We start from the raw sequence: 6556 nt of genomic DNA, 5'->3' as shown, positions 1-6556 counted from the left end.
TATGGACTTGGAAAGAAAATTTAATAAAATATTACAGGCACCTCAAGATTGACGCGAGTCATGTTTTTGAAAATGATATAAATTAAAATCAAAAAGTAACTAATAGAAATTGAGGGGATTTGTCATTGATAAAGAACCCACTATTATACTGGTGAAAAACAATAGTATACTTGTATGAGGAAATATGAAACACTATGATAAGTGTACTGTTCTATTAATTCTTTTTTCTTTCAAACTATTCGCCATTTCCCGTGTTAGCAAGGTAACATTAAGAACAGAGGATTGGGCCTTTGAGGGAATATCCTCGCCTGGCCCCCTTCTCCGTTCCTTCTTTTGGAAAATTAAAAAAAAAAAGAGAGGGGAGGATTTCCAGCCCCCAGCTCCCTCCTCTATTTATTCTATTAATACAAAAAAAATTAATTCCAACATTTGCTTGTTGATGCTGTTGTAGAGGGAGGAGGTAAATGGAGAGTTACTGGGAGGGCGTGTCATGTGCAAGCAAACTTGTGGATAGCTGGTCTTCCTTTTAAGTGCCCTTTTACTTTAAAAAGAAGTCTTTGTGTTGTCTGTTTAGCTTTCACTGTCTTCTCACAGTGGATTCCGTTATAGCAACTGATGTCAGGTAAGACATTTCAGGCTAACTTTGAACGATGTTCTGTGTTTGGGTCATCCTCATCAAATACGGCGAGAGCCCATGTCTGGCACGGTGTTTGCATCACACACACCATCGTGTCTAATGATGATCAAGTTATTCCAAATTTAAGCCCATGTAAATGAAGAAAATTGGTGTAAAGCAAATACGCATAAATCAAGAGGTCTCTGTATTGCATTTGACTTCTTTGCTGATGCCAAATCATATGTATAGTGTCATCTGCCAGGGTTAGACACAGGGACTTGGTCGATGTCACTTTCACTCATGCACCTCATAGTCGCCTGTCAACTATACACCTACAGCTCTTCTCAACCTCATAGTCTCCTGTCAACTATACACCTACAGCTCTTGTCATATTCTCTTTTCATCTATAAGGCCACACCTCATGTTCTGTCAACTATAAAGTCATAGCTCTTCTCATATTCTCGTATCAAGTGTAAACCTCCAGCTCTACTATAATAAAAGACAGTAAAATTAAGCTCGAGAGAATTACATTCAGATTCCCTCCACTAGAGGGATGGAGAAACCCAGGTTCCCTCCACTAGAGGAGAGGTGACACTCGTTCCCTCCACAAAGGGAAGGTGACACCCAGGTTCCCTTCTCTAGGGGGTGAGGTACACACAAGTTCTCTCCATAAGACAAGTGACACAGCCTCTCTACCCTGGGGAGAAGGTGATGCCAGCTTCCCTACCCTGGGAAGGTGATGTCAGCTTCCCTACCCTGGGGAGGTGATGCCAGCTTCCCTACCCTGGGAAGGTGATGTCAGCTTCCCTACCCTGGGGAAAAGGTGATACCCAGCACCCCCAAGAGGCAAGATGTCACCCAGCACCCACTAGGAGGCAAGATGCCACTTAGCACCCTCCAGGGAGCAAGATGTCACCTAGCATTCCTCAAAGGGCAAGATGCCACTTAGAATCCTCCAGGAGGCAAGATGCCATCCAGCATCCTCCAGGGGGGATGATGTCACCTGGCACCCTCCAGGATGCAAGATATCATCCAGCTCACTCCAGGGGGTTAGATGTCACTCAGCACCCCCCAGAAGGCAAGATGTCACTCAGCACCCTTCAGAAGGCAAGATGTCACCTAGCACCTGCCAGAAGGCATGATGTCACCCAGCACCTGCCAGGAGACGATGTCACCCAGCATCTGCCAGGAGGCAATATGTCACCCAGCAGCTGCCAGGAGGCAAGATGCCACCCAGCTCCCCCTAGGGGGAAAGATGTCACCCAGCACCTCAGGAGGCAAGATGACACCCAGCTCCCTCCAGGAGGCAAGATGTCACCCAGCATTCCCCCCCCCCCCCCCACCAAGAGGCAAGATGTCACCCAGCACCCTCCAGGAGGCAAAATGTCACCTAGCACCCACAGGAGGCAAGATGTCACCCAGCACCCTCTAGGAGGCAAGATGTCACTTAGCACCCTCCAGGAGGCAAGATGTCACCCAGCACCCTCCATGATGCAAGATGTCACCCAGCTCCCTCTAGGATGCAAGATGTCACTTAGCACACTCCAGGAGGCAAGATGTCACCCAGCACACTCCAAGAGGCAAGATGTCACCTAGCACCCTCCAGGAGGCAAGATGTCACCCAGCACCCGCCAGGAGGCAAGATGTCACCTAGCACCCTCTAGGAGGCAAGATGTCACCTGGCACCCCCAGGAGGCAAGATGTCACCCAGCTCCCGCCAGGAGGCAAGATGTCACCCAGCACCCGTCAGGAGGCAAGATGTCACCCAGCAACCACCAGGAGGCAAGATTTCACCGAGTACCCCCAGGTGGCAATATGTCACCCAGCAACCGCCAGGAGGCAAGATGTCACCCAGCACCCGCCAGGAGGCAAGATGTCACCCAGCAACCACCAGGAGGCAAGATGTCACCCAGCTCCCTCCAGGAGGCAAGATGTCACCCAGCACCCTCTACCAAGAGGCAAGATGTCACCCAGCAAACCCCCCCCCCCCCACCAAGAGACAAGATGTCACCCAGCACCCTCCAGGAGGCAAGATGTCACCCAACACCCTCCAGGAAGCAAAATGTCACCCAGCTCCCCCTAGGTGGCAGGATTTCGCCCAGCACCCGCCAGGAGGCAAGATGTCACCTAGCACCCCCCCCCCCCCCCCCCACACACACACACACACCAAGAGGCAAGATGTCACCCAGCACCCCCTAAGAGGCAAGATTTCGCCCAGCACCCGCCAGGAGGCAAGGTGTCACCCAGCTCCCTCCCCATGGGGGCAAGCAAGGTGTCACCCAGCTCCCTCCCCATGGGAGCAAGCAAGGTGTCACCCAGCTCCCGCCTCAGGGGCAGCGTTAGTCACGCCGCTGACAGACGAAGCGTCTCTTCAGGTGGCACGGGAGGCTGGCGCCGTAGAAGCGATTGTAGCCGTCCAGGTACATACACAGACCCTCAGGGGCGCGGTGGCGCGGGTACTGGCGAGGCTGGTCCTGGCTCCACAGGAAGGAGGGCACGGACGACCCGTCCCCTACCCACTGCCACCCGCTCGGCCCTCCCTCCTTCACCGCCTTCTGCTTGCCACCCACCCACATGGGCCAACGCACACCTGAAACAAGGAGGAATTGTGAGTGTACTACGACGCCTAGAATCAATGGCACAAATATTATCATTTTTATATTTTCCTGTAATTCATTATTTGTTGTAAAGGTTAACTATGGTCTATGACCAGGTTATCTGCTGGAGGACATGGCTGTACATGGGAAGGACAGATAACACAAGACCTGATGGTCTATGACCAGGTTATCTGCTGGAGGACATGGCTGTACATGGGAAGGACAGATTACACAAGACCTGATGGTCTATGACCAGGTTATCTGCTGGAGGACATGGCAGTACATGGGAAGGACAGATAACACAAGACCTGATGGTCTATGACCAGGTTATCTGCTGGAGGACATGGCAGTACATGGGGAGGACAGATAACACAAGACCTGATGGTCTATGACCAGGTTATCTGCTGGAGGACATGGCAGTACATGGGAAGGACAGATAACACAAGACCTGATGGTCTATGACCAAGTTATTGAATGATAATATTTCAATTTCCATTAACGGGGAAGATGATAAGAGATAGAACAACTGGAGACAGGGTGACATACGGGTGCCTTCCTCGCCATACTGGTCGTCCAGATATCTCCTGGCTTTAATTACGACCGCTTCCTGGGCAAGGTCCGCTCCATGGCTCCTGAGGGAGGGAAATGATCACATTTTACTTACACGTCACATAAAGTCTTATGATCAGACCACACGAGGGAGGGAAATGATCACATTTTACTCACACGTCACACAAAGTCTCATGATCAGACCACATGAGGGAGGGAAATGATCACATTTTACTTACACGTCTCATGATCAGACCACACGAGGGAGGGAAATGATCACATTTTACTCACACGTCACATAAAGTCTTATGATCAGACCACACGAGAGAGGGAAATTATCTCATTTTACTCACGTCTCATGATCAGACCACACGAGGGAGGGAAATGATCACATTTTACACATCTCATGATCAGACCACATGAGGGAGGGAAATTATCACATTTTACTCACACGTCTCATGATCAGACCACATGAGGGAGGGAAATTATCACATTTTACTCACACGTCTCATGATCAGACCACACGAGGGAGGGAAATGATCACATTTTACTCACGTCACATAAAGTCTTATGATCAGACCACACGAGGGAGGGAAATGATCACATTTTACTCACACATCTCATGATCAGACCACACGAGGAAGGGAAATGATCACATTTTACTCACACGTCACATAAAGTCTTATGATCAGACCACATGAGGGAGGGAAATTATCACATTTTACTCACACGTCTCATAATCAGACCACATGAAGGAGGGAAATGGTCACATTTTACTCACGTTGCATAAAGTCTCATGATCAGACCACATGAGGGAGGGAAATGATCACATTTTACTCACACGTCTCATGATCAGACCACACGAGGGAGGGAAATGATCACATTTTACTTACACGTCATTATGTGACGTGTAAGTAAAATGTGATCAGATCACATGAGGGAGGGAAATGATCACATTTTACTCAAACGTCTCATGATCAGACCACACGAGGGAGGGAAATGATCACATTTTACTCACACGTCTCATGATCAGACCACATGAGGGAGGGAAATGATCACATTTTACTCACGTCACATGATCAGACCACATGAGAGAGGGAAATGATCACATTTTACTCACATGTCACATAAAGTCTTATGATCAGACCACACGAGGGAGGGAAATGATCACCTTTTACTCACACGTCACATAAAGTCTTATGATCAGACCACATGAGGGAGGGAAATGATCACATTTTACTCACACGTCACATAAAGTCTTATGATCAGACCACATGAGGGAGGGAAATGATCACATTTTACTCACACGTCACATAAAGTCTTATGATCAGACCACACGAGGGGGGGGAAATGATCACATTTTACTCACACGTCACAAAGTCTCATGATCAGACCACACGAGGGAGGGAAATGATCACATTTTACACGTCTCATGATCAGACCACACAAGGGAGGGAAATGATCACATTTTACTTACATGTCACATAAAGTCTTATGATCAGACCACGAGGGAGGAAAATGATCACACTTTACTCACACGTCTCATGATCAGACCACACGAGGGAGGGAAATGATCACATTTTACTCACACGTCACATAAAGTCTTATGATCAGACCACACGAGGGAGGGAAATGATCACATTGTACTCACACATCACATGATCAGACCACATGAGGGAGGGAAATGATCACATTTTACACGTCACATAAAGTCTTATGATCAGACCACATGAGGGAGGGAAATTATCACATTTTACTCACACGTCACATAATCAGATCACATGAGGGAGGGAAATGATCACATTTTACTCCCCACATCACACAATGACAAAAACAACGAAAACATTCTCCAATATAACATCAGATGTTAATATCACATCAGGTGTTAATATCACATCAGATGTTATATATCACATCAAATGTTGATATCATCAGATGTTCATATCACATCAGATGTTATATATCACATCAGATGTTAATATATGATTATAATATCACATCAGATGTTGATATCACATCACATGTTAATATCACATCACATGTTATATATCACAGGTGTTATTATCACATCAGATGTTGATATCACATGTTAATATCACATCATTTGTTAATGTCACATCAGATGTTAATATCACATCAGGTGTCAATATCACATCAGATATTGATATTACATCTGATGTTAATATCACATCAGATGTTAAATTTACAATTAATGTTAATATCACATCTGATGTTAATTTCGCATCAGATGTTAATATCACGTCAGATGTTAATATCACTTCAGATGTTGATGTCACATCATATGTTGATATCACATCAGACGTTGATATCACATCAGATGTTAATATCACAATAATATCACATCAGATGTTGATATCACATCAGATGTTAATATATATGTTAATATCACATCAGATGTTGATATCACATCAGATGTTAATATCAATGTTAATATCACATCAGATGTTAATATCACATCTGATGTTGATATCACATCAGATATTAATATCACATCAGAAGTTAATATATATGTCAATATCACATCAGATGTTTATATCACATCAGATGTTAATATCACAGCAGATGTTGATATCACATCTGATGGTAATATCACATCAGATGTTAATATCACATCAGATGTCAATATAACATCAGATGTTAATATCACATATGTCAGTATCACATATGTTAATATCACAATGTTGATATCACATTTGATGTTAATATCACTTCAGATGTTATCCCATATGTTAATATCACATCAGACGTTAATAAAACATGTTAATATCACATC

This window comes from Panulirus ornatus, chromosome 51, assembly GCF_036320965.1.
Source record: "Panulirus ornatus isolate Po-2019 chromosome 51, ASM3632096v1, whole genome shotgun sequence".
In the NCBI taxonomy this organism is placed as follows: Eukaryota; Metazoa; Arthropoda; class Malacostraca; order Decapoda; family Palinuridae; genus Panulirus; species Panulirus ornatus.
The sequence above is the reverse complement of the archived record's forward strand: the minus strand, read 5'-3'. Positions refer to the sequence as shown.